The sequence below is a fragment of the Vulpes lagopus genome, chromosome 4 (assembly GCF_018345385.1).
Source record: "Vulpes lagopus strain Blue_001 chromosome 4, ASM1834538v1, whole genome shotgun sequence".
In the NCBI taxonomy this organism is placed as follows: Eukaryota; Metazoa; Chordata; class Mammalia; order Carnivora; family Canidae; genus Vulpes; species Vulpes lagopus.
The window spans coordinates 144,433,620-144,448,441 of NC_054827.1; the positions used below are offsets into that span (position 1 = coordinate 144,433,620).

At 35.8% G+C, this 14,822-nt stretch overlaps 1 protein-coding gene across 7 annotated transcripts in view; it reads right to left on the reverse strand.

Annotated features, from left to right (window-relative positions):
- Positions 1–14,822, reverse strand: part of RBPJ (recombination signal binding protein for immunoglobulin kappa J region) — a 225,027-nt gene that overhangs the window by 29,119 nt on the left and 181,086 nt on the right. The window lies entirely within an intron of this gene.

Below are 14,822 nucleotides of genomic sequence, written 5' to 3' on the forward strand. Positions count from 1 at the left end.
CTCTGACAAATAGCTTTTATTTTAAAAGTCCAGTGAAGACAAGAGTTTGGAAAACAAATTGTAATAAAATACATGACTCAGAGGTATGAACAAAAAGCCCCACTAAGGCAATATTTGTGTAAAGGAAGGGAGCGGTGATAAAGAACTACAGTTAACTCTTGAACAAAGTCGGGATCAGGGGAGCCAGCACCCTGCACAGTCAGAAATCTGCATACAATTTTTGACTCCCCTCAAACTCAACTACCAATAGCCTACTGTGGACTGGGAGCCTTATCGATACCATAGTCGATTAATACATATTTTGCATGTTACATGTGTATTATACACTGGATTCTTACAATTCAGTATGCTAGAGAAAAGGTTATTAAGAAAACCGTAAGGAAAATCCATTTACAGTAATGTATTGTGTTTATTGAAAAAATCTGCATATAAACGGACTCATGCAATTCAAACACCATGTTGTTGTTAAAGGGTTAACTGTACATGCTACGAAAAATTTCTTAGAAGAGTTAAATTCAAAAGGAAGAGGAGCAGACCCAGGAAGTGGGAAGAGGAAAGAAGGCGGCATTCCAGGATCTGGAAGTAGTAAGTATAAAGACACAAGAGACCCCACACATTTGGGTACACCGAGATTCAGGCTGAGGGATAAGGCAGACACAACGAAACAGCAGCTGCTATCTCTTGAGTATTTATTGTGTGCCAGGCCCTGAACTAAGCACTTCCTATGCACTACTTCATTTAATCCTCATAAACCAGAAAGGTAAGAGGATTCTTAAAACCACTTTGAATTTCTTGCCCAATGTGTTGCAGTTCCCGGCAGTTCGGAACTCAATTCTTTAGGAGTCTAAAGTGGGCCATGGCTGTGATGAAAGCAGACACACTGGGTAGTGTCCAAGTGTGAAAGGCTTGTCAAACCCTTTGAAAATGTGACCTTTGTACACTTACATACTAGGTCTGAAAAGTTAATTCAAATATCACTCTATGATAGATGATGATAAAAGTGGTAGCAAGTAATAAAATTTTTAAAAGACCCGGGAAAAAATTTAAGTGTAAATAAATAAATAAGCAAAATAAAATCCTTTTCTTTGAGAACTGCGATGAGATCATTTAATTTTATCCAAACCCATTATAGAAACAACACCGTGGTGCTAGGTAATCTGCTGTGAAACACATATGCACATAGGTCTGAATCTTAACTGATCTCTTACCAAGCCTGAGTTTCCTCAGTTGTAAAATAGATGCATACGTACATATTTAAAGTAAGTCCAACAAACTAACTTATACCAAGTATCAGTAATCTCTTGCTATTATTATTATTCTCTTGGAAGGGCTAGTAGGGAGCAGGAGGACAAGGCATAGCAATGCTTCCACTGAAGTTTGACAGCAAACTTAAAAAGGGCCTGGAGGTAAATGATCCTGCACGTCATTTGACTTGAAAGGCGCACTACCTGTGGGCACAACAGGTAAACTGCACATTTACCCATTTTCCCATTAAAGATTTACTGAGAGGCTGTTACATCCTAGGCACTGACCATCATCAGGCCAGTTGCCTGTATTGGAAGTAGCTATGTACAATTCTGATCACGACAGAAGATTTCAGATCTCAAGTGGTTTATGGTGAGTGCAAGATGACAGCTCTAGTTTTCATCCTCTCCCTTCATATTTATAATATGAATTCTTGAAAAAGCAACAAGAACCTTCAGATAATCATTAATAATAGTTATCTAGTAACTAATTTGCCAAATAGGTTCTTTCAACAAGGGGAAAAAAAAAAGAACCCCTTTGCTTCCTTGACAGAACTTCAATGTGTGAAAATTCATTTCTTCCAGCATTCTTAAGGAGCCATAACAAATAAAAATGATATACTCTAAAGAAACACAATTCAATAATAAACCCTATAGAATGAGAGCCCATGGGCCTTCCATCTAAATAGAGTAGGGTTTCATCAACAGAATGGGGTTTCAGTTTCAGCACTGCTGACATCCTGAGCAAAACAATCCTTTGCTGTGAGGGGACTGTTCTGTGCACTGTATGTTCTGTTTCCAAAGTAACCCAGTCCCCATATATACTGTAGCCACAAACATTTTAGAGAGCTGCAGAGTATACCTTAGGGTATTTGGCAATATTTCTAGCTTCCACCCATTTGATGCCAGCAGCACCCTTCCTCAAACTGTGACAACCAAAACTGTCTCCAGATTTTGGCAAATGTGAAGAGGGGTGCAAGGGGGAGTCATCTGGGTTAAAAACCACTGGTTTAGAGAAAAGTCAAAAGTATTTCAACAAGATGGTAAAATCATCTGCTGTTCTTTTAAAAAAGAATAAGGGAAATTTTATCATTGAAAAAACATAATGTAAGTATTGTAAGAATCTTTCTAGTAGAATTACTACTTTGTATTACTGAATTGTTAAAAAGAGTAACAAAGTTAAAAATCATAATTTCTTGGAATGGTTACTATTCTAACAACTTTGAAGTATATTCTTTGTTGACTTGTTTCATTTAATGATTCCTTTAGAAGGTAAAATATTCATTCTGAATAAAAACCAATTAAAAATTATGTGAAGAACATTGTAGCAACTGCTTTTGAAACAGTTGGCTTGGGCAGCCCCGGTGGTGCAGCGGTTTAGCGCCTCCTGCAGCCCAGGGTGTCATCCTGGAGACCCGGGATCGAGTCCCACATCAGGCTCCCTGCATGGTGCCTGCTTCTCCCTCTGCCTGTGTTGTGTCTCTGCCTCTCTCTCTCTAGCTGTGTCTCTATGAATAAATAAATAAAATCTTAAAAAAAAAAAAACAACCAGTCTGCTTACTCAAAACATAGAAGCTTATCTTTTAGAAAAAAAGTATTTTATTTCTATCAATATTTTTACTAACATAAAATCATGGCAAGTGCCATGCTAGGTTAATATGTTCAAACTGCCTGTCATTGTATTTGTTCATAATTTTATGGCTGTTTTCCTTTATAAATTTGAAACTTTTTTATACTACAAATAAAATTCATTTTAAAACAATGTTCTTACGGTGCTAATTCCCATTCTTCAGTATAGACCACTTATTCCACACTCACACACCTCTATGGTTGGGCCAAGGGATGAATATGTGATTTAAGGTGTGTGTGTGTGTGTGTGTGTGTGTGTGTGTGTGTGTGTGTGTGTGTGTTGGTAGGCTGGACTGATGAGTTGGAAGAATCACAGCCACAGCCCAAACTACTCTAGGAGTTAAGTGACCCACAAAGCTGGAAGGTCTAGTGATCCTACCAACAGGCTCAGTCCCTCTACTTTCTCAAATTAAATTTCTGTCACTTCTAAAATCCAATAATAAAAATTCTAACATGAACTGTCTTATAGAAAAGAAACCCATTTTTATTTTATTTTAATTTTATTTAAAGATTTTATTATTCATTCATGAGAGACACACATAGAGAGAGGCAGAGGGAGAAGCAGGCTCCATGCAGGGAGCCTGACGTGGGGCTTGATCCCAGGACTCCAGGATCACACTTTGGGCCAAAGGCAGGTGCTAAACTGCTGAGCCACCCAGGGATCCCCCAGAAACCCATTTTTATAAACTGTTTCCAAAGTAACCCCGTCCCCATATATACTGTAGCCACAAACATTTTAGAGAGCTGCAAAGTATACCGTGGGAAATACTACTATAGGCTAGGTTTTAGAAACCATGCCAGCAGCCTTTCATACTCCCTAGGAACTAAAAATGCCTTTTACATTTTTAAGGGATTGTAAAAATGAAAAGGAAGCTATGTAACATTATGTGGTCCTCAAATCTTAAAATATGTACTACTTGGCTCTTTACAGAAAGCTTTTGCTGACCCCTGTGCATAGGCAATAAAAAAAAAAAAAGATAATTTTAAAAGCTGGAAAACAGAATGAATAATGACATTGTAATTTGTTTAATCAATTAAGTATACCACACGGTTGACACTTAATTCAATTAAAAAAAAAAAAACCCACCTCTTCCTTGAAACTGGACTTGGTGATAGGATACTTGATAGCTCAGAAGCCTGAGTTAGACTCTTCTCACCTCTCCTCTGGAATGTTGCCAAAAGACATCCAGATTCACGCCACCCCTCAACCCAAACAAAGTCCATGGAGCTGCCCTATTTCTGTCAGATTCAATAGTTAGGTCTTTTACATCATCACAGACAGTACTTCTCAGAGTGAGCTCCACCAACAGTGACAATTTGCAATGGAGAGTGCTCTATTCAAAGAAGTTTTAGAGCAACTAGATCACATAAAGTAAAACCAATTCTTTCATGGCAGGACTACTCAATCTTAAGCAAATCTCTAAGAGAGGTATCTGTAATACTGTATTGGATCAACTATTAGACCAGACCAAGATCTGTTGTTTTTTCCCCGAGTGCCAGTTCTGAAAATGATAATCCAGAAAAAGGGCTAAAAAAGTCCCTCATAATACTAAGGAAACATAAGGATGCCACAGTAGGTTTCTATACCTATTGGTGACCAAGGCCAAACAACAGTACAGGTCATGTTCCTAGGAGAATGCTGGCAAATCTCATTCCACTCCCTCTTATGATAAAAATAAAATGAATGATCCATACAGAATTCTATGGAATTCTATGAAAGTTCATATACAGGTAAACTGCTTAATGTCCTTTCTCACAGCTTTGAGACAAATCCTTTCATAAATTCTTGGTTTCTAGTCCCCCTCCCAAACATACAAGCCATTACACTGTAAGAATTGGGCCATTCATCACTAATAGAATACCACTTCTGTGTTCTATTTTAAGTTTATTTTGGAAATAAGCAATTTCACTACTTCTTTAAGGCTTTACTCATGTAGAGGAAAATCTGAGACTTGAAGATTTTGATAACATGTTAACAGTAGGGAGTACCCATATTCAAAGGTAGATCATCACCTTGGTTCTTAGATATCTAGGCCTGGATGATCCAAACTTGGCTCCTTGAATCCCAGGGACCACATGGACCCTTCCTATTCCAGCTCATTTTTCTTCTTCCCCAAGATGCCCTACAAACATATGACTGGCCTAAGTAAAGTTGGATATTAGTTGCAACTACTTTAATATGAATTATTTACTACTTATAAACTATTTGACTAATAACTATATAGATTGAAGGTCACACGTTACTATCAATGTGTATTTAACTTAATGGTTTTATTTTACTATAAATCTAATTTGTTTCATTTTGACTTGGTTTATATGGTGTTTGCTACTCGTGGTTGTCTTGTGATAAAGTAAATGGAAAATCCATAATTAGGTTAAAACATGAATATTGTGCTCTATAAAACATAAAGTAACCTCTGACTTCTAGAAAAGAACCAGAACAGACATTAATCTGACCTAAATCTAAAAAGGAATGAATGATTCTCCTGTCATAAGTTGAAGGGAATGGATCATAAATAGGCATAGCAAATAGCTGCTTAAGCTATGATCCAGGGCAGACAAGAAGAATACACTGCTTTAAGAGTTTCTCATTAGGCATTGGTAAAATGCTTCTCAAAACTGCATGCTATGTTCAAGAAAGACAAGACATTCAAAAAGAAGAAAATGGGAGCTCATGCAGAGACAACAGAATCCCAAAATTAATACACAAATATTTATAAAATATACATAACCTGTGTTGAAGTAAACAACAGATACAGAGGTTAAATCCTAACTCTCCTCTTAGGATGTTATTACTTACTCTAGGGCAACCTGAAAACAAGTCAAGGAAGAACTTTAGAAATTCAGTTTTTCCAGAGTCTGACCAGGAGAGAGGAATGGAGGTATGTACAAGTACACTGAGAACAGAAGCATGGTAGGGAGACCAAAAGGGATAGGGTTTCAAAAAAAAAGTATTAGTCCAAGTGACAGGAATAAGGTTTTCAGAGTAAATAACAAAATAGTTCCAACAATTACAGCAAATCTTTAAAAAAAAAAAAAAACTAATGAAGGAAATCCCAGTACTAAATGAATTCAAGCAAATGCATGAGTTGGTGGAGAGCAGTCTGCAGTGTCACAGAGGGGAAGAAAGTTAGGAGTACACGCCTTTGAAGACTGCCTATAACTCAAGCATATTCAAAATTCCAGTTCTAACCTTCTGATAATTGACAACACGGCAAAGTCTCTTAAATACAATGGGGTATTACACTGAATAGCATCTGTGTTTTCTAAAAGCATGTGTTATATAGCGCTGCTGCAGGTCATAACTGCGGAGCTCAGACATATTCCCACATAAGGGACAGGCACACTCGCTGTGATCTAGTCAGCACTCCTGGAGACTGACACCCTGCTGTACTAAAACTAGTATTTTCACTGATGACCCCAGGCTCTAAGTGACAAAATGAGAAGCCTCCACAGTAAAAAAAACTGTTTCTATATGATAATGTAAAGTCTGGTTATTCTGTCTTTGAATCCACAGTTATACTTGAAAGCCTCATGAAGGGGACTATTTCAAGAGAACAGGATGCCCTTGGAAGTTAGGACTCAATTGTTTCTAAATGTATTTCTAACACAATGTAATATTCAAAAGAAAAAAAAAGTGAATCCACAATAATGCTGAGTAGAACATGGTGTTAATTATCCTTAATCAAAAATTTACATTTTGTGTATGTAGAACTGCATTCTAAGCACTATCCAAAACATTGTCCTCTAAATAGACCATTATTTAATACTGCTTAATTCAGAAGAAGAGGCTAGGGACAGAATAGAGTAGGTTTAAAATACTTATTTTTTAAGGAACCTTCTCTAAATTAACTCCCTACCTCCCCTGCACCCCAATAAAAGGATATATATCAACTTCTTTTAAAAACATTTTAGAAAAAAATAAAATAAAATAAAATAAACATTTTAGAACGCCTGGGTGGCTCAGTGGTTGAGCATCTGCCTTCAGCTCAGGGTGTGATCCAGGGGTCCTGGGATCAAGTCCCACATCAGGCTCCCCAAGAGGAGCCTGCTTCTCCTTGTGCCTGTGTTTCTGCCTCTGTGTGTCTCTCATGAATAAATAAAATCTTATAAAAAAAATTTTTTTTTAAATTTATTTGAGAGAGAAACAATGATGCAGGGGGAAGGGGAGAGGGAGAGGGAGAAGCAGACTCCCCACTGAGCAGAGAACCTGACTCAGCTGGATCCCAGGACACTGGGATCATGACCTGAACAGAAGGCAGACGCTTAACTGACTGAGCCAAGCACTTGCCCCTAAAACGTTTTTTATAGAAAAAAAGACACTAAAGTTTTCCTAACAGCGAAAACTCTTAAAAAGAAAAACTGGGAAAATGTGATTAAAAGGAACCAGAGGAAACCTAAATTTTCTATACTATCAAAAGGGAAAACTTCCTAATTTTTAACCTTGGGTTTAAAATTAAATTTTTATCACAGAATTGGTCACTGATTTTACATTCCAATTTTCTGTTTTATAAAAACTATTTTACTAAATTTGCTTTATGCTAGCTTTCATAATAAAGAATAAGGGGCGCCTGGGTGGTTCATTTGGTTAAGTGTCTGCTCCTGATTTCAGCTCAGGTCATGATCTCAGGGTTGTGAGCCTGAGCCTCATGTTGGGCTCTGCACTGGCCATGGAGCCTGCTTAAGATTCTCCCTCTCCCTGTGCCCTCTGCCTCTCTCTCCCTCTCTAAAAAATAAAATAATAATATATTTTTTAAAAAAGATAATAGGGATCCCTGGGTGGCGCAGCGGTTTGGCGCCTGCCTTTGGCCCAGGGCGCGATCCTGGAGACCCGGGATCGAATCCCATATCAGGCTCCCGGTGCATGGAGCCTGCTTCTCTGCCTCTCTCTCTCTCTCTGTGACTATCATAAATAAATAAAAATTTAAAAAAAAAAAAAAAAAAAAAAAGATAATAAAGAATAAAAATCTTAAGTTTGCTCTCTTTAAGAAAGAGTTAAAAAGACATAAAAGCTTAACTGAATTATCCCTCTGGAAGATACATTAATTCCTTTTAAGGTATTTTTAAAGGACAAAAGCTAATAAAATCTTGTACAATTTTATTAAGATTTAATTGAAACACAGTAAGATGTATAAATTTTAAGTGTACGGTTGGGTAAGTTTTAGCATATGTATATACCCGTCACCACAATCCAGGTGAAGATAGTCATCATTCTCAAATTTCTCTTTTAACACTACCACGAACATCTGTGTTCAAGTCTTTGTGTTCACATTATGTTTTAATTTTTCTTGATTACATATGTAAAAATGGCATGGCTGGGCCCTATGGTAGGGCACAAAGTGCCAGATTATTTTCCAAAGTTGCTGTACTACTTTACATACCCACCACCAAGGTATAAGAGTATTAGTTGTTCGAGCAAGTATCTCATTGTGGTCTTACTTTGCATTTCTTTAATGCATATTTGCCATATATACACATTGTCTGGAGTATCTGTTCAAATTATTTTCCCAAATGAAAAACAGGTTATTTCTTTATTATTGACTTTTTGTTTGGCGTTCTTTTCATAATCTGGATACAAATGTTTTATTCCTAATTTGGATGAAGCAAAATTTATTCATTTCTTTTTTCCAGAGGTAGTGCTTTTGATGTTATATCTAAGAAATCTTTGCCTAACCCAGGGTCACAAAGATATTCTCCTGTATTTTCTTGTAAAAGCTGCATAATTCGAAGTTTTACATTTAGGTACATTTTTATATACGGTTCCAGGCACCGATCACAGTTATTTTGTGTTTATGTGTATGTAAATGGTAGGGACATATGGACATTCAGTTGTTTCGGAATCCTTTGTTAAAAACTCTAACTAAATTGTCTTTGCACCTTCATTGAAGAACATATATCTCAAGAACTATTTCTGGCCACTATTCTGTTACAGTGATGATCTACTTAGTTATTTTTATGCCAAAACCATCCTTGATTACTGTACATAGCTTTCTACTAAGTTTTGAAAACCAGTAGTCTAAATTCTTCTATTCTTCTGCTCTTTTTTCAAGGTTGTTTTGGCTAGACTAGGTTGTTTGCATCTCCATATAAATTTTAGAAACAGCTTGTCAACTGCAAGAAAAAGTCCACTGGGATTTTGAGTGGTATTATGTTGAATCCACAGATGAATTTGGGAATCTTAATATTGAGTCTTCTGTCCCAAGAACATTTATTTAGGACTTCAAGTTCTCTCAACATTTTAAGGTTTTCAAAGTGTATAGTTTTCTTTATGACTGTGTCAGATTTTCCCCTAAAAATTACGTTTTTTGATGTTTTTAAATATAGCATTATATTTCAATTTCCCATTGTTGATATAAAAAATACAATTCATTTTTACATGTTGATCATGTTTGATAAAACTCACCAATTAGTTTTAGCAGCCTTTTTTTAAGACTCTATAGGATTTTCCATATAGATGATCATGATGTCTGCAAATAAAGACAGTTTTACTTCTTTCTTTCCAATGTGGATGCCTTTCTTTTCTCTCCTGGACTTACTATACTAACTAGAACCCCAAATACAATCAATGTTAAATGGAAGTGGTGAAAGCAGACAACCTTGCATTGTTCCTGATCTTGAGGGAAAACATTCAGTCTTTCACAATTAAGTACTGTGTTCATTGTAGTTTTTTCATAGGTATACTTTTTCAGAACGAGGAAAGAACCCTTTTATACTTAATTTTTTTCTATACTTAATTTGATGAGAATTTTGGTCAAGAATGAATGTCAAAAGCTTTTCAAAACCCCTTGAGATGACCAGATAATTTTACTTTTTGCTCTGTTAATATACTGAATTACACTGACTGGCATTTTTAAGATAAAGCCGTACTGTTATTTTCACTGTGAAAATTTAAGACTTTTTGTATCTGTGTCCATAAGTAATATTGGCTTATAGTTTTATTTTCTTGAAATGTCCCTGTCCTGAGTTTAACAGGGCAACGCTATCCTCATAGAATGAACTGGAAAGAATACCCCACTCTCCAATTTTCCGGAAGAGTGTATATAGAAGTGGCATGATTTATTTCTCAAATGTCTGGTAGATACTCAACAGTGAAATCATCTGAGCCTGTAATTTTCTTTTCTTTTCTTTTCCTTTTCTTTCTTTCTTTCTTTCTTTTCTTTCTCTCTCTCTCTTTCTCTCTCTCTTCTTTTCTTTTCTTTTCTTTCTTTCTTTCAAGATTTTATTTATTCATTAATGAGATACACACAGAAAAGGCAGAGACATAGGCAGAGGAAGAAGCAGGCTCCCACCGGAGGGCCTAATGTGGGACTTGATCCTGGGACTCCAGGATCATGTCCCGAGTTGAAGGCAGATGCTCAACCGCTGAGCCACCCAGGCGTCCCTGAGCCTGTAGTTTTATTTGTGGGAAGATTTATAATTACAAATTTTATCTGTTTCTTCTTGAGTAAGCTTTAGTAGTTTGTTAATTTCAAGCAATCTGTGCATTTCTTAAAAAGTTGTTGAATTTATTGGCAAGAGAGTCATTTCTAATGTTTGCTTGTTACCTCCTTTCCAGTTTTTTTATGTCTAAAAAGGTCTTTGTCTTGCCTGGAGGTTGCTGCATTTTTCCCCTGTGAGTACTTTAAAGGCTTGCTTCACTGTCATCTCCCTAGCAAGATTTTAGAAGAAAACCCTCATCATCCTCATCTGTCTTCATTCCTTTGTATATATCTTTTTCTCTGTTGCTTTTTAACATTTTATCTTCATCACAAACTTTAAGTAATTTGATGACAATATGCTCCAGTGTAGTTTTGCACTTGGGTTTACTGAGTTCTCAAAACTATACCAAATCAAGGAAAGTACCAGCTGTTATTTCTTCATCTCTTCTTTTAAGTCATACACCTTCTCTTTGAAGACTCCAATTACTCGGATATTAGCCACTTGAACATAAACCCCGGTTCACTTATGATCATGTTATTTTACCACCTTTCTCTGTCTATTTTGTCTAGTTTCTATTGCTATGTATGCAAGTTCATTAGTACCTCTTTGAGCAGCATGTAGCTGTAATTAATCCCATCAAGTGTGTTTCTCCTTTAGTATTATAATTTTCATCTCTAGAAATCTGATTTACGTAGCTTTTTAATCCTCCATGTCCTCTATTTTATTTGTTCAATCTTTAGCTCAGGGATCGCAAATCTGATACAAACCTCTTTGTGACAGAAAATTGTACTCCAGTGTACAGACATGTCCATTGGTTCTTTCGCTGCTTTTCTACAAGAGTTGAGTAGTTACAACAGAGGCTACGTGGGCCACAAAAACTAAAATATTTACCACCTGACCCTTTAACAAAAAAATATGCAAACTCCTGATGTTAGCATACTGAACATTTAGAAGTCAAATATAATATCTGCTGTAATGTGTTGTCTGATTCCATCATGCATGTCATTTCTGGGTTGGTTTTAATTGAGTTTTCTCCTTATTAGGGATTTTATTTTCCTGCTTCATTGTATGACTGGTGTTTTGATTAGATGTTAAGACTCAGTAAATCTTACTTTTGAGAATTTGATATTTTTCTATTCCTGTAAATATTCTTGAGCTTTGTTCTGGTATACATTTACGTTACTTGGAAATAATTTGATCCTCTCAATCTTATTTTTAAGTTTTGTTAGGTAAAACCAGAGCAGCATTTAGTGTTGGTAAAATTTTGCACCACTACTGAAGAAAAACTCTTCTGTGCTGTAATACTGTAGCAGATGTATCATGAGTTATAATATTTTTCCACGTTAGTTACTGGGAACAGTCAGTTTAGGAATTTTTTCCTCTAATTCTTCAGATTGGTATTTATCTCCCAGCCTTGGATAGTTTCCTCACACATGTGTGCTAATCAATACTCAGCTGAAGACAAGATGGGACCTTCTGTAGATCTCTGGATCTCTTTCCTCACCAGCTATTTGTCCTGGCAACTCTAGCCACCCTGGACCCCTAGATACCTAAGCTCTATCTCTTCACAGCTCAAGGTGCTTACCAGGCTCCACCTGGATTCCTTCTGCCTACATCATGTCCTAGAAGCTCTCTAGGTACTATGCTAGGGCAATTCCAGAGCTCATCTCCTTTGTTTCCCTTCTCTCAAGGATCACTGTCCTTTTTTGCCTGCTGTCCAGTATTTTGAAAATCATTGTTTGATATATTTTGTCCAGGTTTTTAGCTGTTTTAGTTTGGAGAGTAATTCCAGTCCCTGTTATTCCAACTTAGCCAAAAGTAGAAGACTTAAAAGCTAACTAAAATTTTCCAAACAGGGAAAATTGCTTAAAGGGTAAATGGAAAAATCATGATAAGGTAGACAGGACTTAATTATATTACTGTGTATGTTTAAGGAAAGGAAAGGATAATTTCCTAAGGATATTTATTATCATCACAATGATTGCTATTTTTACAGATATCCATTAAAAGCAAGTGATTTATTCATCAAAATACATTTTATGGTTAGGAGTCATTCCAATATATTACTATTGATAATAAAAGTATCTATTAAATTGCAATTTTAAAAATGTCTATACATGTGAATTAAATAATTCTGCTTAGAATTTCTTCAAGAAATATACAAACACGTAACTGTATCTTATGTCTTTAGAAATTTTTTGAAATTAGAGTAATTTCAGACTTCTAGGAAAATAGCAAAAGTAGTACAAAGAATTCCTTGTCCCCTTTTCTCCAGACTCCCCAAATATCAGTATTTTGCCATATTTATATATTCTTAAAGATTTTATTTATTTATTCATGAGAGACAGAGAGAGAGAGAGAGAGAGAGAGAGAGAGAGAGAGAGGCAGAGACACAGGCAGAGGGAGAAGCAGGCTCCATGCAGGGAGCCTGACATGGGACTCGATCCTGGGTCCCCAGGATTGTGCCCTGGGCTGAAGGCGGTGCTAAACCACTGAACCACCAGGGCTGCCCAACCATATTTATATATTTTTAAACCATTTAAGAGTCCATTATAGGCATAAAACCCTTTTACCCAAGATACGTCAGTGTTAGTTTCCTAAAAAAAAAAAAAAAAAGATATGCTCTTAAAACAAGCCAAATGCAATTATCACTGATACAAATACTTGTATATACAGATTTTATTCAAATGTTTCCAATTGTCCTAAAAATGTCCTTTATTTGGGAGGTGGAAGACAGTGTTGAGAAACTAATACCCTTGGACCACATCAGGATAGCCACCAGTTTTTCTAAATTGAGCAGGAATACAGACATACAGTTCACGGATATATTGATATTTTTGACTAATCTGGGGATATAAAAACTGAGATGAGAAATCATAATAACCTCAGTGTGGACCAAAAAGTCTAATATGTTTATTATCTGGCCCATTATAGAAAACATTTGCTAACTCCAGCTTCAAAACAAGAATTTTTTTCCTGACCCAGGATTTACTGAACTTAGTTGTCATATTTTTGTTCTCCATTAGTCTGCTATTCCTCAGGCTTTGTTTTTTATGATCTTGATAAGTTTGAAGAGCAAATGCCATTTATTTTATAGAATGTCCCTCATTGTGCCTATTTTCTTATGCTTAGACTTAGCGTATGCATTTTTGGCTGGAATATTACAAAAGTGACATTATGTCATCCTCCTCAGGATGCACTTGATGTTTATTTGTCCCTTACTAGTGATATTAATTTAGATCACTTCATTAAGGTAGTGTCTGCCAGGTTTCTTCACTGTCATGTTACTATCGTTCACTTTATAATTCATACTTTGTGAGGATATGCTTAGAAACTAAATATATGGTTCTCATCAGTCTTTAAACCAATAGTTAAAGATTTCACTGATGATTTTTGCCTGAAATAATTATGACTGTAGTGGTTGCCAAAGTGTGATTTCCTAGTTCCATCATTCCTTCTACATTTATTAGGTGGAAAAAGAATTCCTCTCCTTCACTATAGGATCATTTCTTTAACTCAGTGTAGACTTTTAAACTGTATTTTATTCTATGGATTCTTATCTATTACCATCATTATTTATTTTGAGGATTAAAGTGTTCATGATTTGGCTAAAGGGAGCCTTCTCAAACCAGTTCTCTTTCTGTGTCCCTCTGGCATGTCCCCATCATTCTTTGCATGAAACAGCTTCTTAATAATAACAATGATGTGAAAATGACCCAAATGGTCATCAATGTGAAATGCTAAATAGGGAGTAGTGTGAAGGCAATGAAAAACTATGGAGACGTGAAAGAGAACAAGGTAGAAGATGTACAGTTAAGTGGAGTTAAAAGGTCCAGAACAACAGTAAACTATGAATGCTAGACTTAAAAAAAAGACAAAAAAAGCCAAGCATATGCTTATATATGCCTGTAATTTTCTTGAAAGATACTCACAATGCAGGATTAACATTAACTCTAGGATGTAACTGTGCAAGTGGCTGTCTTACTTTTTATTTTATAACTGCTGATTGTTGAACAATTTAAAAATAATTTTCGAGACTAATACTTTCAAATTTAACATTTGTAATTAAAATATATATTGTAAAATTAATTTATATAATTAGAATACAATGTAATATTTATAATCTCCTTAAAAGTGAGTATAATCTTATATTTTCTTTAAAATTCTTTTCTAGGGCAGCCCGGTGGCTCAGCAGTTTAGTGCCACCTTTGGCCCAGGGCGTGATCCTGGAGTCTGGGGATAGAGTCCCACGTCAGGCTCCCTGCCTGGATCCTGCTTCTCCCTCGCCTGTGTCTCTGTCTCTCTCTCTATGTGTGTCTCTCATGAATAAATAAATAAAAATATTTAAAATAAATAAATTCTTTTCTAAAGCATTTATTAAATATCCTTAAATAATCAATATATTGTGACTATAATTAATAAATTGTGACTAGCTAAATGCAGCTAGATTGGCTAGAAGGAAGCTATCTTTACATTGTCGCCCTTGTTACATTAAATATATAATACTCAAGATGAATTCTTGAAAAGTTT